Source organism: Rattus norvegicus, chromosome 8 (genome assembly GCF_036323735.1).
Source record: "Rattus norvegicus strain BN/NHsdMcwi chromosome 8, GRCr8, whole genome shotgun sequence".
Lineage (NCBI taxonomy): Eukaryota > Metazoa > Chordata > Mammalia > Rodentia > Muridae > Rattus > Rattus norvegicus.
The window spans coordinates 106,197,594-106,225,327 of NC_086026.1; the positions used below are offsets into that span (position 1 = coordinate 106,197,594).

At 44.1% G+C, this 27,734-nt stretch overlaps 1 protein-coding gene and 2 long non-coding RNA genes across 14 annotated transcripts in view; 2 read left to right on the forward strand and 1 right to left on the reverse strand.

Annotated features, from left to right (window-relative positions):
- LOC100909637 (uncharacterized) overlaps positions 1-5,043 on the forward strand; it is a 27,025-nt gene extending 21,982 nt beyond the window's left edge. For 2 of the 3 annotated variants that reach the window (XR_010054246.1, XR_010054245.1), the window contains exon 4: positions 4,726-5,043. This is a non-coding gene — a long non-coding RNA (uncharacterized LOC100909637). Of the gene's footprint in view, positions 4,237-4,725 lie in introns of all 3 variants that reach the window. The other variant, XR_010054244.1, reaches the window with a different exon arrangement.
- Zbtb38 (zinc finger and BTB domain containing 38) overlaps positions 1-27,734 on the reverse strand; it is a 107,035-nt gene that overhangs the window by 73,413 nt on the left and 5,888 nt on the right. For 4 of the 10 annotated variants that reach the window (XR_010053975.1, XR_010053976.1, XR_010053974.1 and 1 more), the window contains exons 3-5: positions 12,256-12,321; positions 11,289-11,447; positions 1-9,593 (exon numbers count right to left, since the gene is read on the reverse strand). The exon at positions 1-9,593 is cut by the window's left edge and continues 759 nt beyond it. The exons of 2 other annotated variants lie outside the window; for them this stretch is intronic. The gene's annotated coding sequence lies outside the window, so the exon portion shown is untranslated. The remainder of the gene's footprint in view (positions 9,594-11,288; positions 11,448-12,255; positions 12,322-27,734) is intronic. 4 more of the 10 variants (XR_010053977.1, XM_063265578.1, XR_010053978.1 and 1 more) reach the window with 2 other exon arrangements.
- Positions 12,446-26,969, forward strand: LOC134480088 (uncharacterized). Its single transcript, XR_010054247.1, has 2 exons — positions 12,446-12,582; positions 15,019-26,969. It is a non-coding gene; the product is annotated as an uncharacterized LOC134480088 (long non-coding RNA).

The window sequence follows — 27,734 nt, forward strand, 5'->3', positions numbered from 1 at the left end:
TCCCTTAAACGATGCAGGAAAAAATGGTGTCATTTAAAAATGCAGACACCATTTGTGAAGGCTGACAGGTTGGGCAACGTGCATACACATGTAAAGAGCAGTTCCCGACCTTCTCAATGCCAAGCACGCTTTTATTCTCTCGCTCCATAGGCCAGTGTTCACAGATTACCTCCACTAAACTGCATTTATTAAGTAATGATTCATTTTCCCCTTTAAAAAAAAAAAGGAGCGTGAACTGTTTTTGTCTACATAACTGCCAGGGAGAACTTCCACAAAGCCTGAGCTAACTTGCTGGCAATGGCGGATACCAACCTTAAAAAACAAAACCAAAGAAGCTCCTGGTCTAATTGCATGTTTGTATGTTTCCATTGAGGCTGGGAATGATTTTAAAACTAGTGCCCATAGATCGGGAAGTCTGTAAGCTGTATTGCTGTCGCTGATTCCCTGGGACTGCTGGGGAGGTGGCGGGCAAGGCTGGTTGGCCTTTTGGATTCTGCAGTCCTGTGCTGACAGCCTGGGTTTGCCGTTATATAAGGCCACTTCTCTGACCTTCAGCTCTGGTGTCTAACGTGCAGTATGTTTTAGTATTAATGTCTACCTCCTAGGTGGTTTTTAAATTGAATTAAATAATACATGTGAAACACTTGCTCTCTAATTTCACGCAGGTGTGAGGATTGAAGGTCAACTATTCTGAGTTAGGGCCTCTCTTGTTTATAGTGGTTTTCCATGGGTGATCACCTAGGGTCACTTGGGACCTATGACCTAAGTCTGACTCCAGGGTGTTCCAGGAGGTGTCCTGATCAGATCCTGTCAACAACTTGTGACTAGTGAAATTTGGCTCTGGCTTTAAGAGTCTTAGCATGTGGAATGCCCTCACCGCCAGCAGGGCATTCACAAACAGTTGCATTTTTTTTGTTGTTTGTTTGTTTGCTTTGTTTTGCTTTTTCTTATTGGAGCCAAATATTTCTCTGGAAGCAAGCAGTATTTCCTCACATTGTTTTAATAACTAAACTATCATAGCAATGGCCTGAATCTTATGTAATAAACCAGTCCTTCAAAAATTTCCACCCTTCCTCATAACTGGACTCTCTCAGTCATCCTTCTGAGGATGGGGGAGCTATCTGGAAATTTCCAGAAACATCCCGTCTTATCATAAGTATGCTCTTTTTTCTGTAAAGGTTTCCTTCACGATTTTCTTTTCCGAAACAACTACGTGTGGTGTCTTCTTTGTAATAATTTCCATTTCAATTCATTAAAAAAGGACAAAAAGAGAGTCTAAGACTTCAAATCTCCTTAAAAGTCTGTCTCCTTGCTCATCTTTGATCCACAGCTCCTAGGCCCTGCCCAGGAAGCTGTCTTTGTTTTGTGTCTCATTTCGTTTCATTCCCACGTTTCTGTTATACTGCATGTGCTTTCTGATTAAGATTAGGGGGCAGCTTAACACTGACAGTTCCCCTTTCTTCACAGGACACCAAGATAGCAGCTAAAAAGACTAAAACGTTGCCCTTTCAAACCCACACAAGGTGTCCTCTACAAGGCAGCAGGGATCAAAGACAAGGGGAGTGTGTGGAGTGCATGAAATTCAGTGTCCTATGAGATGGTCTATGTGATACTTAGAGTTGTGCTGGTTTAATAACCTAATTGGACAAATTCATATGTTGCCCATGAGACTCGATGGCATTTGGCACTCGGGTTTGGCCCCGAGGCTATATATAGTTTCAATAATCTACAGTTTAAAGCCTTTAAAAAAAAAAAAGAAATATTTCAAGCTTGGAGAAGAACTAAAAGGGTGGTGGTGGGCCTTTCCCTGCTTCTCTCCCTCTCCACATTTCCCCTTCCTGAACTTTCCAAAGTTGCAGACATTATCCTTTTAGCCCTGTGTAGTTCAGTATTTCTTTTCTAAGACCTTTTTTTTTTCTCTTAGAGTCTATCTCTTTTAGAGAACTGGGCTCAAGAGTCAGAGATTAAAAAAAAAAAAAAATTGAGGCATGAAAGCCGGGCTTAGTGGTGCAGGCCTTTAGTTTCAGGACTTCGGAGGCAGCGGCAGGCAGATCTCTGAGTTCGAAGCCAGGATGGTCTACAGAGAGAGTTCCAGGACAGCCTGAGCTAGCTGTGGGATTTCCTTTGAAATAACAAAAGAACTGGAGTGGAGGAAGGGGGATGTGCATGAAGCCTTTTTGCTTCTACATACGTTCAAGATTTTCCTAGTAAAGTTTGAAAAGGTTAAGCTTGTGAAGGACTTTCAAATGGTATAAAATGTTTGTGCTGTGATATCAAATAGGGAAACATACAGTGTGTCTACAAACATTAAATTGTACTAAAAGGTTCGCTGCGTGTAGATAAGAGATTAAAATGGTTGGTGTAAAACAGTAAGGCTCTAGCTATTTCACAGTCTGCAGATCTTAGCTTTCTAAGAAAAAGGAATAAAATTAGAAGACAACACTAAATAGAAAATATTTCCTGAAACAGGGCCAGTGGAATGGCTCGGTGGGTGACGATATGTACTGCCAAGTCTGATGGTCTTCATCTGATTCCCAGACCCCTACAGCTTATCCTCTGATCTCCACATGCATGCCATGCATATACATGCACACACACACACACACACACACACACACACACACACGCACGCACACAGTTTTTAAAAATATTATTAGAAATTAAACAAAACCTATTGACTCAATCTGGCCAATGGGTTCCCAGAACAGATTATAATTTACAAAATAGAATCGTCATCTATGCCTGTCATCCCAGTACTCTGTTAACTACGGCAGGAGGACCATGAGTTTAAATCCAGCCTGGGCTTCAAAGGGAGACCCTGTTTCAATAAGAGAGGAAGGGAAGAAAGGAAGGAAGGAAGGAAGAAAGGAAGGAAGAAAGGAAGGATCAATCTTCAAATATAAATCTAACCTGTGACCTACTTTTATATGGCCTAAAAATAGCTTTATATTTTTCAGCTTAAAATAGTTTTAAACTTATGTGTATTCATAATATGTGTCTGTGTGGGGTGTGTGCACACAGCACAGGTGCCTGAGGAGGCCAGAGGCATTGGATCCTCTGGACTTAGAGCGACAGACAGCTGTGAGCAAGATGGATTCTGAGAATCCAACTTGGGTCCTTTGCAAAAGCATTGTTTTCTCTTAATCTGCTGAGCCGTCTCTCCAGCCCAAGGTTTGCATTTTTAAGTGACTGGGTGGAGTGTCAAAAGGAAGAACATTATATGATAAGAAACCATATGAAATTCAAATGCCATTGCCCATAATGGTGAAGGGCACAGTCACAGCCGTACCTATTGTAGTTATTATAGTTAACATTGCATTTCATATTTTCTTTCATTGATACAAAAATCTGTGGAAACCCACAAGACCCTCAGCTTTGCTTCCACTCGCTGGTTTTGTTGTTTTATATTTCTGAGACAGGGTCACTAGAGCCCTGCTGGCCTGCAACGCACTGTGTAGACTAGACTGGCCTTGAACTTCCAGAGCTCTGACTTTGGCTGCCTCTGGAGTGTTGGCATTAAAGGTGTATCGTGCCATGCCCAGCTTAGATAAAAGCTCTGGGACACTTCCGATCCCAATAGGTGAACCACAACGGAGTCCCTCTCACTAAGGTCCCAAATACTAAACCGGAATTAAGGTTAGTGCTTGACCTTCTGAGAAATCAGTAGATCGTCCTGAAGTAGGCCAGCTCTGGTGGCCAGATAAGGAAGTCCCTCTGCTTTAACCCTCACAAGGGAAGAAACCTGAAGAAGCCCAACGTGAACCTCTCTGTTCTCGCTCAAGCTGCCCTGTACAATCTGGCTCCTCTTCCAGGTCCAACGCAGCCCATGGTTTTTATAGATCAGGGGCTGCCTGAGTCACAGATCTTTAGTGAACGCCAGCAAAGTCAACACCATCTTTAAACTCAGTTTGTTGAAGTTTTATTTTCTTATTTTGGCATTGCTGAGGTCTGAACCCAAGGCCTTACGTATGCTAGGCAAACACCCTACCCCATATTCCTACTAAAATTTTTTTATTTTGCATTAAAAGAAAAAAGGCCTCAGCCACTTTCTGTCTGATCTTTTATTTCTAAAAGCCAGCTAAGTTTCCCTGCAACTGAAAGCAGTTGGTTTGGTGGAAGGGAACTAAACCAGGAATTAAGCATGAGTCTGCAGTTGACTCCCCAGATGACCTCCAGAAGGAACAACTTCTCAGGCCAGGTCCTTCAGTGAGAGAAAAAGAGCCATGCCTGGGGCAAGTGAGTCTGGTTTGAATTTCTGTAAGAGGCAAGCAAGAAAGAACATATTAAGTGTTACCATGCCCCCCTGTCCTGGTTCTTCTGCAGACTGAGCAATTCAGGCAGAATATCCTCTGGGGATGGTCAAGGAGTACAAACCACACAGAAGAGGGAGGGAGGCAGAGAGGAAGGAGAGAGGAAGAGGAGGGGGAAGGGGGGAGGAGGAGGCAGGCTTTGAGGGAACCAAGTGCAGAGAAGCATGGATTTAGGAGAGAGAATTTCTTGGACCTGCAGCTTACAGCAGGCATTTTGGGCTACTATTAGCCATGGTTACACCATTTTATAAAGACCCTACTTTGGTTAAAAAATCAACAATTCTTAGAACTAAAGTAACTCGTATCTCTAGATTCTTGCCCTCCCTAACCTACCACCCCTTAGTAAAGGCTTGTGGAAAAGTTTATTTATTGCTCATAGACATTCTTTTAAAATTTATTTATTTTATGTTTATAGGTACACTGTAGCTGTCCTCAGACACACCAGAAGAGGGCATCAGATCTCATTACAGATGGTTGTGAGCCACCATGTGGTTGCTGGGATTTGAACTCAGGACCTCTGGAAGAACAGTCAGTGCTCTTAACCGCTGAGCCATCTCTCCAGCCTGCTCATAGACATTCTTTAACCCATTGTTCACCTTATTCCTTTGGCTACCTTAAGCACTGTCCGGCCCCTGGGGCCAGAAAAGGGACATTTTCCATCCCCTTCCCCTTTTCTGTCCTAGGATTATATCCTTCCACATCTTTTCCCAAATAAAGTCTATGCTGCCCTTGGGTCACTGGTCCCTTTGTCTGTCCTTCTCCCAAACCTTACAGGTAAACCTCCAGTCTCTGCCCTGTAGCTCCAACAGTACTTGGGCACAGCACAAACTAAACACTTTTGCATCTTGTTTAAACACTGGTGGAGATCTAATAGGACAGTGGGGGAGGTCTTCTCTGGCATTCTTAGCATGAAGAATCGAGCCTTTGTTTTTTGAAACAGGGTCTCTATAACCCTGCTGGCCTGCAATGCACTATGTAGACTAGACTGGCCTTGAACTTTCAGAGCTCTGTCTTCATCTCTGGAGTGTGGCGATTAAAGGTGTATGGTACCATGCCCAGCTTAAATAAACTTTCCAGGACACCTCAGATACAAAGTTCCTCATGGATCCCAATAGGGAGATGTTATAAGGCTCCTGAGAAGATCCATCAATGGTTGCTGCCCAATAGGCAATGTGGATCAAGCGAACACTGTCAAAAATCTCAAGACCACCAGAGTGGCTTAGGACTCTCTCTTTGCAGCTGGCCTACACTTGAGGGCTCTCCAAGACTTCTCTACAGCAAGCCCTCTCCACTTTTCCCTTGTACCCTGTACCCCCGGCTTCAAAGGCAAGCAGCCTCTCCATTTGCTCTTCGCTGACTGCTGACTGCTCCCTTTCTTCCCATTTTCTGATTCTCTGCACTCCAACCTGCCTTTGTATTGTCCTCTCTGTCTGCCTCCACCCCATTTCACTTCCCAGATGACACTCCTGTTCTCTGCATGTGAATTTTCCAATACCCTGCATGCTCTGAAGTTACTCCCTGTCCCTACTTAAAGAAAAAAAACAAAAAACAAAAAACAAAAAAACCCCAAACCCTCCTTTCCCCTTTCTCAGTCATAGAAATAAAGAAAAAGGGGGTGGGGTGAGGATTACGAGGGCAGGGCCCTTCTCGGATTTAACCACGTTCTCGGCTGGTGGCTTTTGTTCTCTCATCTCACTGGCTTGTAAGGCCCTCAGGCAGGCACTCCTCGGCCAGCTCAGTGGTGGGGAGAAGGGCGGCACAGTGAGGCCTTAATTAGAGCGAGGCCTCAGACCTGGTGAGGGATTTTACTGTGCAGAAGGAAAAGAAATTTCCAAATATCCATTTGGTAGCACTGAGCAAGGGTAAAGAAGATACCGTTTTCTTATGTAAAGCACATGACGGAAGTCCCCCCCCCCCTACATACATACACACCCAAAGTATTTATACTGGCATTTTGTAAAAACAAAGCAGTTCTAGAAAACAAACTCCCTCTGCAGGCCTAGCACAGTGAGAGTGGACACAAATCCCAATCTCCAACCCTGAGCGGAAAGAGCAGCAGCAGCAGAAAAGTAGCCATTAAATGAAAAAATGCAGAAAGATGCGCAAGACCCAAACAGTTTCGTGGTCACTGAGATGTTTTAGGCCACAGCAGTGACATGTGGGGATCACCTAACAAAGGTAAGTGATTTAGCAACTGGGTTCAACTTACCTGCTGCCCTGAGAGCTTTCTACAGACCTGTCAGGAGCCAGGCCTTCCCCCAATGTCCCCACCCCCGCCCCCACTGTCAGCTATGCACCCTGAGAAGTCAAGAGCATTTGCCTGCACCACAAATTCAAATTTTTGCATTCAGGGGCTTCTCAACCTAACATCTGCTCGTGAATTTAAACGTGGCAGGCATTATTAAGGTCACTTGGCAATGTAGGCAGACCAGCTTGGAAAAGGGCAGACAGGCATACGGTGGCTTATTAAGAGCCAACTCTTCTTAGCAAGGTGGTGAGAGAAAGGACGGAGCCCAAGCAAAGGCCTCTCCTTGACATTGGCTGAGCTGCCTGCAAACAGAAGAGTGGACTTCAGTAACAAAGAATTTCCTTCTGTACCAGGAATGATACACACAGTTGTGCCTGTTCATGTCATTATCTAGCCTTCCGTGGGAACCTGAACTGAGCCTCAGGGGGACCCTGTCATCCTCCATTCTGCCTGGCTGAAAACTGTTAGTTCTCTAGAGAATGCTCAACAAATATACCGAGATGGGAACCGAATGGCCGAAGCACCTCTTCCTGCCACCCGTGACAGGCAATCTCTACGACCAACAACTAGAACAAGGTTGTCCTGTGGTAGGCTGCTCCACAAAACCAGTGAGGCATGAGAAACCAGTCAGACCACCTCTGTTGTACTAAATGACCTGCTGAGTTAAGGCTCTGTTCAAGAACGTGCTTCTAGAAAGTTCAGAAGGCGTTTAAGAACCATGTGGTGTTTAACTCGTACAGCAGTTCATCTCTGCTCTCTGATCCTCATCACCACACTAACCCTGCAGGGATGGAAGCACGCTGGCTCGTAAGACCTTTCTCAGCCTATTAGTATAACAGAGAAAACAGTTACATCCATAAAGCCACGACAGAGCCCACGACGTGCTTTAGGTATTTCAAGACAAAGATTGTTTTTTTTTTTTTTTTTTTTGGTTCTTTTTTTCGGAGCTGGGGACCGAACCCAGGGCCTTGCGCTTCCTAGGTAAGCGCTCTACCACTGAGCTAAATCCCCAGCCCCAAGACAAAGATTGTTTATTGACCAGTTGACATGTAGACCTTTCCTCCATTTTGTCTTTTGGGGGGTGAAAATGAAATGGAAGTCTCAGGGGTTTGGTATGAGTTTAAATCCCAGAGTCCTTATGAAAAGCAAAACAAGATACTTTCTAGAACATTCCTTGCTCCAAGAGGCCATTACTGAGTTGATGTTGGGTCTCTGCCAGGATTGCGCCATTCCTGGGGATGCAATGCCAAGAGTGTCATTCACCCTCCCAGATAGATTCAAGGCGCTTCTGGGGTCAGAGGCACCCATATCTAGTGTCTGACAGGTTGAAACCAGCCACAGGGCCCTGGGTGGCCTTCTCACAGCATGAGCTTTTCTAAGGCAGGGGCAACCATGAAGCTACGAAGCCTGGCTTCAACAGGCAGAAGGGTCCACAGAGAAAGATGGGGCTACAACTTGTGTTTACACACTCGCTGCACACGACCCCACCAGGTCCTTGCGTGGCTTGGTCGTTTGTTACCTTGCAGGTCTTTGCTCCAAAGCCACAGCCCCAGGAAGATCTTCCTAACCAGCCATTGCAAGGGGGGCACTCCCTACAGACATCACCCTGGCTTTTTAACTGTTAGCTTTTCTTCTTTGTGTGTTTTTGAGACAGGGTTACTTGCTCAGGCTAGCCTGGAACTCACAGTCTGTCACCAGTGCTGGAACTAAGAGCACGTACCAGTGTGCCCAGCTGCTCTTCCTTCTTGTGTTTGTTAGTTGTTCGCACATTTGTTTTTGCCCCTCCCCTACTGACTACCCTGCCCTAGTAAAGATGGGATCATGAGACACAGGCTCTGCTCCGCCTTGATGATTGTGTTTCTAGCTCGTGGAATAAGGCTGGTAGATAGTGGGTACTCAGTAAATGCCAAGTGTTTATTTAACCTGGGGAAGTTAGCTGTTAGAACAAGCTATGTGGGACCAGAAACTGAAGGCTGACTCAGCACGATTTAGTAATAAAGAGAAAGGTGCTAGGTTATTTTTTAGATTTTTTTTTCTCCTCACATATAAAGAGGCTATTAGTCTAAGCTGTGGCCTGGTCACCAGACTAGCTACAGGGGACCCTCAGAAAAGGCCGAGTTAGAGTCACATCAGTGTAGTAGCTGGAGATGAAGCCTTGCAGTCCGGCTGAATTAAAGCTTGGGAAAAAACATTTTTCTATTCCCCAAAGACAACCATGAGTTGAGAATTTTATACTATAAATCATTCAGGCAGAGAAACCACACGCTCCCCCATTTCGTTCGTTCGTTCGTTCGTTCGTTCGTTCGGTATGAGAACAAAGCAGCCGTTTGCACATTCTTCCTCTCACGCCTGCTCTGGCCTGCCCAATGCAAGCACCTCAGCCAAAATGTGTAAATGAGTTAAGCCTACCTCGTCGGTTAAACACGGAGGGGTAAGCACCATTTTCCCTCATTTCAGCTAATCTAGGAAATCCAATAATAATTGTAAATGGGTAAGTTTAGAAAAGCTTTATGCCTTGGCAAACATCGCACTAAGCGACACACAACAACGCAATAAATAATAATTCTCCCATTCAGTCGCCTGTTTATTAGGGTGATAATGGTTCTGTGTATTTCCCAATAGTTTTGTTTGGTTTTCTGGCTCTGTGGATTATATTTGAAATTCTGTTAGGCATGACTAAGAGCAACACAAATGAATAATGTCATTAAAAAAAAAACCATTAGCTATGAAAAGCTACAAGATGACGGTAGCCATGCTTAGGTTGAAAACAAAAGGATGGAGAGTCTACGATACGAGCATGAGATCTATCAGGCATCCATTCATGCTAGAACAACTGCAGTTCATCCATCGGGTCTTGCAGTTAAGATGCAACTTCACTGGAAATGATTGATCTGTGCTGGCCTATCAAGATGGAAGGCATTCTGTTCGGATCTTTCTGCACAGCAAGTGTTTTAACTCTAAACGGTGAGCTCACTATTTGTCCAAGAGCGAGTGACAATGGGTCCCATGCTTCTGCAATCGTTAATGATGCTGGTCTGAAAATAAATGTCCACACTGAATCAGGTTTCTGACATTTCCCTGTGGTCTGCAATCTCATAGATATGTTCAAAAGGCACTCAGTCATTTCAAGACCTGGGCAAGAAGCAAAATGGCTTCCAAGCAGATTGGGGGTGGGGGGTGGGAGTGGGGGTGGGGTGGGGGGCAGGAAAGGTGTTGCAGAAAGAGAACTAGTCTATGGCAAGCCCAGGGACAGAATCACTAGATGAATCATGTTCTAATATAACTGAGCCACAGAATGATTCCAAAGACGATGATTTATTTGGCCTCAAAACACAACAACAATGAACAACAGCCACTCTTTAACCCATAAGAGATTTGACCATGCAGATCATGCTGTAGGAAATGAAAAAGACTTGCTAGAAACAAACAACTATTTACATATCCAGCTCCGAATCTCAAATTTCTTCACCTGGGAGCAGTCCCCCAGAGGCTTCAGGTCTGGCAACAGCTACAGAGACACTCCCATGAGGGCTCCGGGTGCACATGTCAAGGGGAAGGAAGGCTTGGGTTTGGGTCCAGCCCTACCCTGAGCTGGGAGGTTACCATGGAGGGCTGAGGGAGTTAGAAGCAGGAGAATTTCTGAAACAGCTTTTGTTTCAGAGGCACAGGTGAGGAGCACAGGAGAATGAAAGTATACCTCTCTCCACAAACCTTGCCATGCATTCTAGAGCGCATTGTAGCGAGACCTTAATTTAGAACGAACTGAGCACAAAGGGAAGAGAAGGGCTGTCTTGAGCAAGCCTCAGTATGCTTGCAAATGGAGCTGATATGGAGCTAGAAGACCACATTTAAAAAAAAAAATAACAAAACATCTAAAGCCAGTTCAAGTTCTGTGGGAGAGGGCACAAAACTACAGGGTTCCCACTTGGCATGCGTCTCCCTCTCTAAGACATTCTTGTGTATATCTATTACTGCATTTAAAAATATGAGTCGGTTGCCAAGGAAACAGGTTCCGGCCCAGTATTAATTTCAAACTAAAATATTTTTGAGGGGTTAGGCTCAAAGAAAAGAGCACACGAAATGATTTTTGAAAGATGCCAGGATTTGGCACTTGGAGAGCCACAACTGTTTTTCTGCAATGAGCCATTCTAGGGGTTTAGCTTCATTTAATGGGGCTCAGTTTCTGTTAAGAGGGCCACGGAAACTTAGCCTTTTTCCCTTAAAAAAAAAAAAAAAGATAACTCCCCGCCCAGCCCCCTGCTACAGGCACAAACAGTGGCTTTATCCCTGTATATGACAAAATATGACTTTGAAAGGTTTACATTTTCATCGTTTGTATAACACAGTTAAAGTCCGCGTCTTGGAGATTAACATTTTTGATGGTTCCTTTTGAGGTTATTTACGTTCTTTGAAATTGTCTCCAGAAACCCACTTGATTTTTAGTTTCAAACTAAAATTGAGCCAAATCACCAGACTCTTCAAATTCTTCTTTTGTCTAAGTGGCGCCACACCTACCCCACTTTCACAGCAGAATCACTTTGCAAGTCTATGCTTATCTCTATGCAGGATTTGATAGGAGAAGCTATTCGGTTTAGTGCCATCCCCAAATATTACAAGCATCTTAGTTAATTTTTAAAAGTCACATTTTTAATGCATCGGATGCTGCATGGTTCCAAAAAAAAAAAAAAAAAAAAAAAAAAAGTCTGTAAAGCATGCAAATGCCAACGTACCTGTACGCACCACTCAGAGAGCTGCTAGCATGACAAGACCCTCGGCCATCTTTAGGCAAGGCGATGGAGACCGACTGATTTCTCCGTCTTCTTGCTCACAAGTTTTAGAGATGCGGTTGTCACACACACCAAAAATTGTACGCTGAACAGCTTGAAAGCCTGTGATCACGAGGACTGAATTTATCAACGGCAAAACAGGGACTGAAAAAACTAAGTTCCTTATCCAAGGATTCTCTGAGGCTGCCACCAAGGAGGTGCTGGGCTGAATTTTTTTTTCTCTCTCCCTTACTCCTCTGAGAGTTCAAAGCTCAGAGCTGACCACTGCAAAGGCCACTGTCACATTTGCTGAAAATCAAACCACTGAGACCGGCTCTGCGAATACGAACGTGAGAACCGGAGTTGCTTGCACAGGGCGCAGTGCCTGTGAGTTAAAAATAGAGTCCACCTTGCCTCCTACCTGCATAATAAACATGTAAGTTTCGGGTGTTTAATTTGATATTCACATTAATTAACAATACAACATACATTATTTAAAAGACAGCAAATGCAAGAAGAAAGGGGAGACACCATCTGGTAACAGGGTTTTGTTGTTCTTGTTTGGGTTTTAGGGGTTTGTGGGATTTATTTGGCTTTGTTTAAAAAAAAAGAAAAAAAGAAAAAAGACATAATCTTATTTTGAATGGGATGAAAAGCAAATGAATCCTGAAAGGAAGATCATGTCGACATAACGAAGGTTGTAATGAGGCAAAACAAGTCCTCCCAACCAGATGATGTGGCAGAAAGAGCATTAACATACTCACATCTGAAATACTAGGCAACGTGTAATGAATTCTACACAGCATGCACACACAGCACAGCACGGCTAATCCTGCCTGCCATCGTAGGCTCACACAGGCAAGACACGAACTGCATGCAGCCAGCACACGAGCGTGAGGGAAGGAGGAGGCGGCGGCAAGGGATAGCTCACCTTAAATGCAGTATCTGATTAATGTTGTAAGTGACATTGCATATCAGCCTCAGAGTCTTGGTTCAACTGGGTAGGAGGGAACAAAGAAAAATGTCATCAACTGGTGATGCAAGATGAGCCCAATCACTAACCACTGCTTAGCAAACTCCAAATTCTTCAACCAGGCAGTCGAAGGCATTCCATGCACTTAGGCAGTGCGGCTGCACGGTGAATGAATCGTCGAATAAATCGTCTGCTTCTGCAAATCAAACAGTCCTTGTGCTAAGGAAGGAAGTCAGCTGGAGTGAATACAGTCATATCCTCTTCTTGGAGAGAGCTTGCAATGCAGTAGGTATCTGCTCGGGGATGCATTTTATAGACTGTTAATTTCATGGAATCGCTAGCAGCAGCAAGAAAAATAAAAGTAATAATTAAAAAAAAAAAACAGACCTATTAAGCTACTGCCAAGTGAAGACAGATTCTGATAAAGAAAATAGCATTTGTAGATTTTTTTTTTCTTCCAAAACCCTAAGGTGCCGGCAGCCTTGTAGAAGAATGCATGATCAGTTGTCTGTATCCGTTCTATAACCTTTAACCACAGGCAGCGTAAATGTAGCCAGCTAAATGTATCTGCAGTACAGAATGGCAGATACCGCTGCAGACAGGATGGTATGAAGATGCACGTGAAACCAAATAAAATCAGTACAGAAAAGAAACCGATGCCGGCTTCCTTCAGATGTACAGCTGGCCTTCATAAAGAATTAGAGCTATCTTTAGGATATTAACCTAAATAATCGTCAGATGTACAGCAGCATACCGTACATGTTCCAAACATAGAGTGATTTGTCTTCCCCCTCCCCCTCCAGAGCGAGCGAGCCCGTTGTAGGAATAGCGAAAGGCTGGGGATAGTATATACTGGCAAGAAGGGATGTGTGCTGAGAGGCGATGTCCCTTTGTCTGACTTAGAGGCTTATTTTAGCTTCACACTTGCTCCATGGCATTGACATTAGGAGGTCAGGGCTGATGCAGGGCTGTTATCCATTTTATGGGTGGAATGTTTCCTGAAAATTAAGTCTCATCTACTCAGACACCAAATCTGATGTCTTCCTCATGCCACTCCCCCACTGCTCAGGATTGATGGGACCTAGTGTGGCTGTAGGTAATAAATGTGATCGCTTTCTATAGACTCCAGTTCCTAAGTATGAAGGATAATTTTTTAAAAAAGCCTTCAAGAATTCTTGTGCACAGACCCGTCCTCTCTCAGACATAGACGCATGCATACACACACATATGCATATGAGCACACGAGCACACACATACATACACATATTCGAGTTCAAACTGCAACAAAACATTTAACGCGGGGAACAAAATAACTATTAAATGTCTGCTTATTCAGGATTTATAAGAAGTACCTCATAAGCAAATACTATTTTGCTATAAAACCAAAGTGAAATAAGAGTAGGTTGGTAGATTTTTTTTTAAAGATCCTATCAGCAGATTAAAACAGAAGAAAAAAAAATAGCATGCTGTATACCAAGTAGTCTTTTAAGAAAACAAAAGAGATTCTTTCCTACAAAGAGACCATACACACCCCAGAGCTGTCATTATAAGCCAGCCTTTCTATGAAATGCTAGGGCCTGATTTTAAATACATAATATCTTTACATTTTTCATCTCATCTCTCACACAGTCTTTAATTGCCTATTGCATCACCAAACATGCTAATGTTAATTAATTTTAACAATGCAACCATGAATTAATATTTTCTGGGTTTGTCAGTTTTTTAGCGACTCTAGCTTCTGCGAGGACTGCCTGGAAATAACGAGGTCAGCAAAATATTCATGTGTCCTAAAAACTGCTTACAGGCGAAAATACATTTGAAAAATCTCAGCCTGGGCACTAGGCTTCACAACTGGGTTGTTTCTAGTTTGAATTCTATCTTCTTCCTCGGGTCAGAAGTGGTTTCTAGATGTGTGGAAAGCATACATGCCCATCTTTAGCCCACAGGCTTTATCTGTCAGGTTGTCGGGAAGCAGGGATTTGGGGGGGGTCTTATCTGATCCACGCAAGCCTTCTTGTTGAAGCTCACTTCTCTCTCACAAGAACCCCAGAAATGAAAGGGGCTTTAAGGAAAACAGTAGTTCCTGGTCTAACAGCAACGGTGGCGCCATCTTTCTGACCCTCATATCACTACTCTCTAAGCTCTGGCTAATATGGACAGTGACGGAATATTAGAATGGAGTCTCCTTGTGCTAATTCCTTCTTTACTGAGGGGGTCTAGAATTAGACAGTTATGAGGAGTTACAGGCACCAAGGTAACTACCACGGTCATCTACAAAGCGGGATCCTGTGCCTGGTCTTTGCTACTTTGTGGCTTCTTTTTCCCAGCCTTTATCCCTGCCCCTTCCTCCCCGCCCCCAACACCAGATAGGAAAGAAACAAGGATAGAAGGGAAAGAGGTCACTGAATCTAATTTCTTTCCTTTTGTTTCTTCTTTGACTAGTCTAGTAACAAACTGGAAACAACCTCCCTAAACTAATAACAACCACCCACCATGCCTCTCCGGGGCCCTAGCACTAATATACCCTCTAAAAAGTCCCCAGAATCCCAAAGTCAGCAGCCAGCAAAATCATGCTTCTGCTAAAGCACGAGGCAAATCATAGTAAGCTGCTTCGGACAGTCCAGAAGCAGCAGCAGTACATCCTCATACCTGGGGTTAAAACAAAAACACATTCTTCTAATATTTCTGTGTTTTGTTTTGTTTTTTTAAAGATCATTACAGGATCCCTTCAAGATGAGTAGAAAGTTAAAGGAAATAGCTTGGCATGGGACACACACAGCCTGTTGAGATAGTCCCATGAATGACATCTGAAGGCTGGACATTCACGTTACAGGTTCACAACCTACTATCAAGATACAGAATCAGTGGTGACTACTGAGCCCAGTGAGTGCCTCCTCAGTCTGGGATAATAAATGACAGTGACAGCAGCGGTCATCCATCCCAGGTTCCCTGGAGACGAGTGAGTGAACAGTGTACATTCCTTTATAGCCTCGGCTCTCAGCCTTCCTGATGCCGTGTGCGACCCTTTTAATTCAGTTCCTCGTGTAGTGGTGACCCTCAACCGTAAATTACTTTTGTTGCTACTTCACAACTGTAATTTTGTTACTGTTATGAATCATAATGTAAATGTCTGCTATGCAGGATATCTGATATGCAGCAGGTTGAGAACCATGGCTTTATAGGGAAGGGTGGAAGCTGTGGTTGGGTCCCACACTTATACTCCTTACAACGAGGTGCCAGGTCTAAGAGTTTCCACACCTCTCTCTTGGGCATCCTTGTTTACTCTTTGTCAAAATGAACAAAAAGACAGATATTGGATGTTATTTTGTGATGTCTCAAACAGTGAGCAAATGATATATTTACCAAGCCTACATGGTTTGAACGAACATGAATTCTAGCTGTAAATATTCTAGGGAATGAGTCTGGGTAGATGCTGTCCACTAATAAATCTTGTTTTATACTGGGCATAGCAAAAGCCATGCTCATGCCTGAATTATTTAAGCTTTATCACGATTACAAGTGGTAAAGATATACATTTGCTTAGGATTTTAAAAGAATGGCAGGCCCCTCACTCATCCTCGGGGAATATGCACAGACATCAGCTTAAATGAGAATCCCTTTTCCTCCGATGAAAACTGTAGGCTCTGACAAGTCAAACACAAGGTTCCCAAAACAATTCGGCAAGGACAAGCTAGAGACCAGAGCAGGGCTGCAGACGTCTTTCTCTGACTTATGCTCTTGCTTGCCCATGGCCTCTGTATTCTGCAGGAGGAGCTAATTTTATCTCCAGGCCTGTGGGTTAAAGTTAAATGGCATGGCTTATGCAAAGTGCATAATTCAAGTCTGAACAGAGCTTGACTCTTCTCATTTAAAAAAAAAAAAAAAACATCAAGTCAGGGCACTGGGTCCCACAGGAATCCTCGGTTTATAAACAGTTGAATTGGTTTGCATGATATTTCTTGATGCCATTCATGGCTTTAAAACATCGCAGCTGGTTTCATTTTATACCTAATCAAATACAAGTAGGGGGACTCATGATCAGGTTAGCTAGTCGACTGATTTTAAGAATCAATGTTCACCATGCTTAATATTGTTGTTTAAAATTTTTAAATGTAAGAGGCAGAAATTTTTTTTATAAGGTTGATGAAATTCAGACCTGAAAACAGTATGGGAGTTCTTTTTCTTTCTTTCCGTCTTTAATTATTAATTAGTATCTATGTTCTTGAGACAGAATCTCACTGTCTAGCTATGACTGGCCAGGAGCTCACTATGTAAATGAGTCCAGCATCAGACTCACAGATACCTGTCTGCCTCTGCCTCCTGAATGCTGGGATTAAAGGTTTGTGCTGCCTCACCCTCAATAAAGTCATTTATAACAGACTTTAAGTAATTTGGGAGGGGGGCTGGAGACATGGCTCAGCAGTTGAAAACACTGGCTTTTCTTTTAGGGGATCTGGGTTTGATTCCCAGCACCCACATGGGGGCTCAAAACCATCTATAATTCCAGTTCCAGAGAATCCAACGGCCTCTTCTGAACTCTCTGAGCACCAGGCACACTTGTGATACCCAGACATATATGTGGCCAAAACGCTCATACATTAAAAAAAAAAAGACTCTTAGAAAATAATGGGATGATATTTTAGCTGACATTTTTGATAAAGTCCATCACGGTTCTGATGACTGTATCTTGCCCAGAGATCTGGGCGGGAACTTCTGTATACTGACCAAAGCTGAAAACCATCCTTATTTTAACTATGGTATATCAATAAATTCTAATTTAACAATACTAATTGTATCCTACAGTGTTATTATCATCAGTTTTAAAGATCACTGTTATACTGAGACTAGGATTGGAATCTGAGATTAGACGATGGAAAGCATGATGGAAGGCGTGAAACTGCTTACTGCAAATAACTCCAAAATAATTCTCTCCAAACAACTCCGGAAGTCTTCCCACTGGGATGACATACTGGGGAGAAAGAGTTCTCCTGGAGCACTCTGGTTCCCTGTAGCTGTGGCTACCTCTGTTTAATGTGAACCAGGCTCAGGGAATTGTGGGTACCTAAACTGTCACCAGCCAGAGGCAGCCAGAACCCAGCCATTTGAAAAGAGAATGAAACAAAAACAAAACAAAACAAATCTTAAATAGGCCGTGTTGGGAAATTAGGAATAGAACGCAGAGTAACCATTTTGGAGGTAAGTTTGTTGCACTTTGTAAATGTTTCATGATGCAGAGTGGGTGGGAAAAGCTCCCAATTCAACATCTCATTGAGGAAAGCTCAGTTTCTCCGAGTTACACCTCAGGTTTGGGGTGTAACTCAGTATACATACGGTTCCGAGTTTCCTCCCTAGCACCACATACATACAGAGTTGACCCAGATGACACCCTTAATAATTTAGTTCACCCATTCATTGCATTAAAAATAAGAGCTGACTTCCTTCATCCTACTATGTTTAGCATTTATGAACAGGATTGTTATAGATTATCTGGCTTTTAATCTAAATTAGCAATGAAAGAAAATGGAGGGAGTGGTCTGGTACTGCTATGTATTCAAATGCTAAATACTAGCCCCCCAAGATCTGGTTCCCTCCACCCATGAGGAGATAGTCACAGACACTATGTGATGCTATGTAACTTTGCTCCCCAAGTTAATTGGTCAATAAAGGGATAAAGCCTATGATTGGGCAATAGAGTGAGGTAGGTGGGTATTCAGTTGCAGGAAGAGAGGGAGGAGGAAGAAAGGACTCAGAGAGTGGAGGAGACCGTCATCAGAGGACAGGGACCATGAACCCATGGCCAGGAAAACCAGCAAGTAACAAGGGACACATGGCTGGGAAATGAGTTAGAATAGCTCCAATCAAGGCTTTACGACTTGTAAATAAAACACCTGAACTGTGTGTCTTGTATATCGTCTAGCCAGAATTTAATTCCAGTTACAAAAAAGAAGTCCATGCACCTATCAAGGATGGCTTAGTTTCAACTTCAAACAGTATTCTTATCTTGAACAGAAAATCAAGTACATACTATGAGGCCTTTTCCCCAACATGTATTTTTCCTGTATTTTATTTTTATTGTGTGTTTGTGTAGGTATGTCTGTGTTGGGGGGTAGATGCCCATGTGTACACACGCATGTAGACAGCAGATTCAGTCTTGAGGGTGGTAGCTATTTCTCAGGATAGATGTCCACCATTTTTTGTTGTGTTCATTTTTATTTTCTTTCACACTGAGACCTGGGGCTACCTCCCTGGCCCTTTCCGGCTCCTATATGGTTTTTAGTGGACTTTTTTTTTTAAATTTACTTTATTGTAATGAACTCACAAATAAAAACACCACATAGCTAGACTAAGGAAGCCACTCTAACAAAGACTTTTTCAGTCACAAATGCTATACACCACAATGAAAACCGCACAGTTACAATGGCCATTCTGAAGCCAAGGAGTTCCACTCAGGATTTACCCTTTCTCTCTCAACTACATTTTAATGCACCTTTCCACCATAAACAAGAGAAAACTATGACAGAGTTGAATGTAGAAAAACATTTAAGTTACTTAAGTCCTCTTTCATGACCTAATGTGTGCTTTTGAGAGTCTAATTTTTTTGTAAGACAGTAAGACGTTTTTCTCTTCTTGTTTTTTTTCCTGTTTTGTTTTGTTTTGTTTTGTTTTGTTTTGTTTTGTTTTGTTTTCGGAGCTGGGGACCGAACCCAGGGCCTTGTGCTTGCTAGGCAAGCGCTCTACCACTGAGCCAAATCCCCAACCAAGACGTTTTTCTCAAGTACCTGTTTAAATGTGTCATTTTAATGAATGAATGTTCAATAGCTGCTCACTTTTCTTCCTTCCTTCTTTCCCTCCCTCCCTCCCTCCCTCCTTCCTTCCTTCCCTTCCTTCTTTGAAACAGGTTTTCTACCTAGTTCTGGCTGTCTGAAAGATCGCTATAGACCAGAGTCCCCTCAAGCTCAAGAGATCTGCTTACTTTTGCCTCCTGAGTGTTGGGATTTCAACTGTTCATTTACTCCTAACTAAAATCCATTCTGTACGTATGGATAGAAGTTCCATTTTGTATGTGATCCTAAAAGAACCCACCCTGGCTTGCTTTCTCAGCTGGGTAGACCCAGAGCTAGATTCCAACCCCTGCCTCCCGTGTCTGTGGCAGGTTATTTTGTAAGCCAGTGAGATGGCTCTGTCTAAGGGGTTTCCTTATCAACCTGCTCCACCCTGCCTGGGAACAGGGAAGGACGGCCTCACTGTGTGTAGTGAGGTGGGAAGTGGGCGGGTGTCTGCACAGTTGGAGCACTGAGAACCTCCAGGTCTTAGACACCAGCTTTCTACTTCCAGACGTTAGCGTGTGGTCAAGACCTGATGCTGAGAGTCAGGCATCGAGCCTCGAGGACCACACAGAGGTGGTTACCCCAAGAAAGAGCTGGAAGAGGGGGAAAACTGAGACACGAGGTTTTCAACAAAGAAAAGGGGAAAACTGGTGAGATGGAAGGGAGACTGCCCCTTGACCCAAGCAAGTCCACTAGACATCCTCAGTTGGAGCACCCTCAACACAGGCTACCTTCGCAATGGGCATTGCTACGTCAGCCTCAGCAACTGCGTGGTCTTTGCTTTTGCTCCCCCCACCCCACCCCAGTGCATTTGAAGGGTGGAATCTGATGACCTGGAGTCCATGTGGGTCACTGGCATTCCCATAACAGACCCATTTGCTACCGGGACTGTTTGCCACTGACTAAACAGACAGACATGATGATAGGCTAGTCTAGCTAAGTTTCTTTTCTCTAGAGAGAATGATAATCAGGTAGAAAATGAAAGGTGGGACTATAAACAGGATTTCCTGTGGATGGACAGCATGTACCTCCTGTGAAAGAATCACACCCTGCCCCCAGCTTTATGGAGGTATACCTGTACCTCATGTAAGAGGATCCTCCCTTCCTATATGGACCTCCCCTTGACAACAGATGTTCCCAGGCTGAACCCAGGTCTTCTCTTTTGTCAGATAAATGTATCTGCAGCTCAGAGTCTTAGCTGTGTACCTCACCTCAGCCAAGGCAGCTCAACCAGCATTCCTTAGTGATTCAATTTTCTTTGGACAGAACGGAAAGCACAGAAAGAATTTGTGTAGTGAAGTAGCCATCTTTATCTGGGTCTCTGGGCTTGCCTCCTGTGGGGTCTTTGTGTCTCCCAGGCTTTGCCTCATGCAGTGGAATGGCCTATTAGAGTGTGCTGTTGACTCCTAACTCAAGGATGGGACTCTTTCACTAGTTCCCTCACCACCAAGGGCACCTTCCATTTTGGGGTTAGCAAGACACTTTCTAGCAGTGCAGAATTTGGCCCATGTGGAAAGTAATGGCCCTGGAGGTCCCTTCGAAGACCTTTTTAAAGGTTTTACCACTCATTCCTCAAGGAAAAACCCTGAGTTGACTGAGAAGTTGTGAAACCTACCCTTCCCGGGACAGGAAAGGGGAAATGGAAATGGTGGTGAGCTAACAGATCACCTCTGCCTCCAAAGAGGACCTAGTCATCCCCAAAGGCCCTTTTCTTTTCTTTTTTTTTTTTTTTTTGGTTCTTTTTTTCGGAGCTGGGGACGAACCCAGGGCCTTGCGCTTCTTGGGCAAGCGCTCTACCACTGAGCTAAATCCCCAACCCCCCCCAAAGGCCCTTGGGGCCAGCACGTGCTTCAGAGAATTGTAAAACAGGGAAGACGGTTTAAAAAAATGTCTTCTACACTTCCTCAAGTTCAAAGATAGTGCTGGCATGCCTAACGACCCTGGCAGAGGGAAAGAAACAACACCCCCCACTTTGCAGGGCTCTGCTCTCTGTGATTTTATAGACTGGCTCCTTTTAGAAGAAATTCCAGACTGTCGCTTACTTATGAAGCTGTTGTAGATTACACAAAAATGATCAGATGCCAGAAGACGAGCGCTTATAATGTGTTTTCTTCTCCAAAGCAAATACACTCACGTCTTTAAAAAGCTGAACTAAAAATCATTTTAAACAAAATCGTAAGTATAGCTTGCACGATCCCTAGGCCCCAGGGCCTCTGATACGTGGGTAGTATCAGACGGCCAGGCTTAATTGCTGGAAGCCAATCATTCTAAATTTAGCTGGTTGAAGTCACCTTTCTTCTATCTGGTTTGCAAAGAAACATCTCATGAGTTAGCATGAGCGGCTAAAAATAAGCTGCGAGTTTCATTTTCTGTTGTTCAGCATGGCTTCGAAACCAATCGGCACAAACCTGACAGAAAAAATCAGCAACTCAAACTGCCTTCGTTCCTGTCCTGATGAACAGCTCCCTCCCAGGCCTGACAAACCTTTGTCCTCCTCAAGGTCTTGTAGAAATGGGGACGGTGAGCTAACGTATGCAGATGTATCACTCCTGCACAGGGTGTCACCTACACTTCAGGGATGCCGGAGACCCTTCTGCAGGGCCAGGGAATAAATAAACCCTGGGCTCCAGACAGCAGGTTCTGAGGTGTTGAGTTCAGTCTCCCTTGACCCAGATGCCCAGGTTCTTACGCAATTCCATGCTGCAGACCCAGGCAACTCACAACAAGTTCAGTTTCAAAACCGTCTTTTCAGGGCCAAGTCGGGCAAGAAGGTGTTTAACTGCCGTTTCTGTGCTTCAAAGGAAAGGCTCCATCTCGCCATGGAGCATTCAGCTGTGCTGTCGCCCAGTGAGCAGCTCTGTGAGAAGCAAGCTCTCAGCGAAATGAGATTGAAAGGGGGCAAAGAAGGGTTAATCTCCCTCCATTAGGGCGGGGCCGCTTGGCGGAGGTGAAGAGAATAATCGGTATGAAGGGCAGACCAGACAAAGCACATTCTGGAAATGGAATTACGGAGCAGGCTGAGAAGGATGATTGTCCCGATTTTCACCGTGTGACTATTTCTTAGATCTTGGGGTCTTTACCTAGCTTTGAAGTTACAGCCTCAGGGAGGAGGAAGAGGGCATGTTCACACTGAGTGTAGGGATATCTAAGCTGTCATTCCATAGAGCTGGGATGTCTGGGAGCAGAGGGCGAGGTCACAGCTGCCAGAACACTGAACAGACCTAACCAACCCCAAATTAGACACTGCACGGCCAAGTAGACAACAGGAGCGTGGCTTCCCTAGGATGGAGCATGTCCTTTGCTTCTTATTTCATTTTGAAAACCATTTTAAAAAAATGTTTATTATTTAAATTTATTATTTGTGTGTACGTAGTGCATGAATGTGTGCGTGTGTGTGTGTGTGTGCATGCATGCGCGAGCACACACAGGCGCACACACACACACACACACACACACACACACAGAGGCGCACACACACACACACACACACACACACAGGTCCCAAGAGCTCAGCAACATGGTGGATCTCTTGGAGTTGAACTTCGTAGGCTGCCTGATGCAGGTGCAAGGACTCAGCTTGGGTCCTGTGCAAGAACAATACACGTCCCTTAGCACTGAGCTGTCTCTCCAGACCCTATTTTGTTTTAAATTATGCATGTGCGTCTGCATATGATATGTGCATGAGGAGGCTAGAGGCATTGATCTCCTGGAGCTGTAGCGCTCTCTCTCTCTCTCTCTCTCTCTCTCTCTCTCTATATATATATATATATATATATATATATATATATATACATACATATACATATACATATATATATATATATTCAAGCATATATATGTTTGAGAGCAGCCTGCTATGGTTGCGAGGAAGCCAACTTTAGTCCCCTGGAAGAACAGCAAGTGCGTTTACCTGCCACGGTCCTCTATTTTGAAAACAAAAATTAAGAAATTTAAAAAAAAATAACATTTTGTTTCTTTTTTATGGGCAATGTGGTGGGGAGGAGTCACGAGAAGTTACAAAAAAGAGTTTAGGAAGCTGATGCACACCTGTGATCCCAGCAGAGGTAGGAGAACGAAGAACTGAAGGCCAGCCTGGGCTCAGGGTGAGACCCTGTTGCAAGTACGGGGATGGGTAGTAAGTATAGCACTCTAGCGGTAACTCACAAGGCACAAGGCATCCAGTGTTCCCACGCCCCGGCCTATACTTGCTGACAGTTGTATTTTCTATCTGAGTCATTCCTGTAGATGTATAGCACTTCCTTTTGCTCACCTACAATAAAATGAAAATAAAGTTGGGGCTCCTGACCCTGGGTAGGATGGTCCCTAAAAGACCACCCACTGTTCCAGCTTTCCTGATAACTGTCTACGTGACCATTCATGCTGCCTGGCATTTAGGTAATGGGAAATAGCTGGTCTCTTCTGCATGGGTGAAGGTTTGCCAAGTAGTGCCTGGCTACAGTGATGGGATGTCCCATCAGGGACTGCTGAACCTCTTTGAGCCAAGGACCCCTTGGACTAGTGGCAGCTATTTCTACAGGACAAGGGAGGTGATCCAGATTCATGGGGAAGGGACAGAGTTATCTTGTGCTAGACTCTCCCTGCAGCTCTGGTTGTAAACTGGGTAGATGCAGCTCTCATAGTGGAGATGGGGCGTGGAGTCAATACAGACAGGTAGGAGTCGGGACACCAGCAGTACCTGGCAATCAGGAGACCTACTGAGCACCTTTTACTTTTTTGTTTATGTGTGCTGGGGTCACTGTGGGATGCAGACACCCTGTCTAGGTGTCACAGAACTCTGATTTCTCTGGTTAGGTGCAGTTCCCTAGCCCAAGGACCCAGTCCTCTGAATGACCAGAGGTCATGTATCAGAAGACTGCATCAGCTGAGAAGGCTTGAAGGAGACATGACCTAGTGGTTAAGAGCATTGCAGCGGACCTGGGTTTGGTTCTCAGCACCCACATGGTAGCTCACAACCATTCTACCTCTAGTATCCAGAGGATCTGACCTGCTCTTCTGGCTTCTGTGAGCAGCAGGTGCATGGCGCACATACATACGTAGGTACATACATACATACATACATACATACATACATACATACATGCATGCCAACAGACACTCATGCACATAAAATATGAATCTAAAAATTTTTGTTTGTTTTGAGACAAGGTTTCACTATATAGCTTTGGCTGTCCTAGAACTCAGTATGTAGACTAGGCTGGCCTCAAACTCAGAGAGATTCACCTGCCTCTACCTTTGGCTGGGATTAAAGATGTGCACCACTACTTCTAGGACTAAAAACATTTTTTTTGTTTTAAGAAAAATTTGTAGGGCGACAAGACTGTGAATCTCGCGTGGAGCAAACACAGCAAGGACATGGATTGTCCCAGTCATTCCTGAAATGTCAGCCGCCATCAGCCGAGCCCCAGCTTGAGGGAGGTCGTAAACACCATTAGAATCTTTGCTGATCTAAGCTTGCATCCATAACTTTGGACCAGAAAGCCAAGAATCGAGAGAGTTACCAATGGGACTGAGGGCAGCCATGGAGGACTGTTCATAACAGCAGCTTCTCTGGTGTCCTGGGCATGGAGAAGTGCTATCATAGGGTGTTGTTCCTCACCAGCTGACAGTGTGGCCATGGGTAGGCACAGATGAATTACGTGCAGGGTTATGGTATCTGAATGTGAACAGGGGGACTGTAGACAGTGGAGCAGACTGTAGAGGCAGAAATTGAAAGGCAAATAAATGACAGCGGTGCAAGCTTTTAATCCCAGTGCTCCAGAGGCAGAGGCCTGAGCTCTCTGAGTTCAAGGCCAGCCTGGTCTACAGAGCAAGGTAGGACAATGTAGCCAAGGCTACACTGAGAAACTTGGTCTTGAAAACACACACACACACACACAGAGAGGCAAAGAGGGAAAGACAGAGAGAGAGAGAGGCACATGACAGGATGTGCCCCTTTGACAGACAAGTTAGGAGAATGAGAAGAAGTGGGGAGCTGTCAGACCATCACATGACAGGTGGGCATGGTTGATGTTTTCTGCAGTGTTGTACAGAGGCAATAGACCATCATGCATCCTCTTAAATGATAGTTTTTAAGTTTGATTGGATTCGTTCAACAGGTTTTCCACTGTGACTACCACTTCACCTGTTTCTAAGTCTCCACACTCAGGTCCCTGCTGTCTGGCCCACTGTTCCCACTTCTTTGGTGAGAAGGTCTGGTCACGGCACCTTTCAAACTTCATGGGCACCTCCCCTGGCTTGGAATTTCATCATGTTCTTCCTCAGGGTGGGATCCACGGGAGCTCCACACCAAACCCTTGCTTTGTCTACTTCGCAGTTCATGTCTCCTGGCCCGAGTTCTGCCTAATAACTTAACCTTGGCTCTTGCCCTGATGCTGACCTAGTTTCTTTCCCTAGACCCACTATGGCTCAGTTTTGAAGGAAGGTATCTTATAGATGACTGCTCTCTGCCCTCCTAAGTCCATTTCAGGTTTCAGAGATCACAGGGCGCTGGCATTACTCAGAGGATGGCCTGGGTCCCTAACCCCAAGGTCTAAACTATACATGTGAGTCCTGAGATATAACCTACCTATCAGAGAGCAGATACAATTTCCCTGGCTGAGGCAGGAGGCTGCTTCAGGAGTCAGTCTTATTGTTGGTGCCTTCTGTCTGCTTCTAGAAGGTTGGGCATCTTTGGGTCCTGTGTCTAGTTCACTCTCTGCCCCTGAATCTATGGGCAATCATGGGAAGCAATGATCTGTGTTTACTGCACTGCTCTCATATTTACAATAGTTTCCTGGCTCCCTGTCTAATAACATCTTTGTGCTGTAACATACCAGCTAAAGCAAAAGTTCAAAGCCAAAAAGAAAAGTTAATTTCTCATTTGGACGTGTGCTATGGATTTGGTAGTTTTCCCTCCAGAGTCTATGTGCTGGAGGCTTGGTGGTGTTGAGGCAGTGAGATCTTTAGGAAGTGGAGGTTCATTGGAAGGTAATTAGGTCATGGGGGCATTGCTATAGGTCTTGTGTGGTGGGATCAGTTCCCCCAAGAATGGTTGCTATACATAAACCTGACACTTCTCTGAATCCCTCCTCTCTGTGTAGCAGGTGTTCCCACTGCTGTGATGTCATTTGTCCAGAGACTCTCATTGGAGCAGAGATGTCTGTGTCGTATTTGTCGACCTCCAGAACTATATGCTAAATAAATATCTTATTTAATGATGTCTCTACTTATCAGATGTTATTTATAGCAATACAGAATATGACCATATACTAGCTCAGGGTTCCCTAACTATTTCCTGTGTAATAAACACCAATGGAATGAATATGTATCAAACTAGACACGTGTTTGCATGTGTAACATATAAGCAGGCCTCAGGTCCTGTATGGCATGTATATGAATATGAAGGGCACGTTAAAATGTATATTTCTGATATCTGAAAGACAGCAGGTGAAACCTAGACATGGTTAGCCCAAGTCTCCACAGAGTGATATGGATAAATCTGAAATGCCTGAGATTGTGATCAGAACTTCTGACGTCACTGAGACCCATGAGCATGCATTTTCGTCTGAGGAACCCAAAGGGGCTGGGTTCTGGAATAGACACAGATGCCCTTCTGGATCAGATTTTACCAATTGGTAACTTTAAAAATCAGATTATTCAACTTCTGGGAATTTTTCTTAAATTGTCCACAAGGTGTTCATCAACATTCACAGGAGTGTTTATATATTTGTAACAGTGGGGCATCAGAGACAATCAAAATTGCCATTTTTAAAAATGGCTAAAAATGGTTAAATTAAAATATGCCTGTGCAAAGATAATAGTCATTAAAAAAATCATGTTTTCAAAGAGTACTCCTTGAATTACAAAGATGTTTACAATATAACAGTAAGAGGGGACAGAAGCAACAAAACCAATAAAAACCCAACACACAACAAAAGCCAAGAGTAAAACAACAAACTACAAAGGAATTTGTCTTATATAGAATGGAAAAAGGAAGAGAAGTGTTGTAATAGTTGAAAGTCTAGCCAAGCATGGTCTAGCTGCAGATGGAGGACGCAGTCTATCCCTGGGGGAATCCTAAGCTACTTCTTTTGCAAGGCAACCTTGGGAGAGCAGATGACAAAGAACTTAATTCAATGAGAAAGGCCTTCTCACAGGCTGCTTCCTTCCTTCTGTGATTCGGGATGATATCCTGTGATGAGATCCTGGACAGATGTGTAACCCCATCACATCAGTCAGACTGACTCCACTGCTGTATGCTTGGGAAGTACAGCCCAAGGTCAATGCCTCTAGGATGGTCAGTGTTCAGTGTCAACTTGACAGGTTCAACCATCACTTAGCACTCTAGCCTCTCAGTATACCGGTGAGAAACTGTCATTTAAAAGTCAGTCTCTGAGAATGTCTGATACAATGTATCTTGACTAAGTTCATTCTTGTGGGAAAGCCCATCTTAATTGTGGGCAGGACCATTCCCTGAGCGGGGATCAGGTACTGTAGGAAATGGAGAAGACAAGCTGAGGGTGAGCATTCATTGCTCTCTGCTTCCTGCTTGTGGATGTGCTCTGCACGGCTGCTTCGAGCTCTTGCTGCAGCGACTTTCCCACCATATTG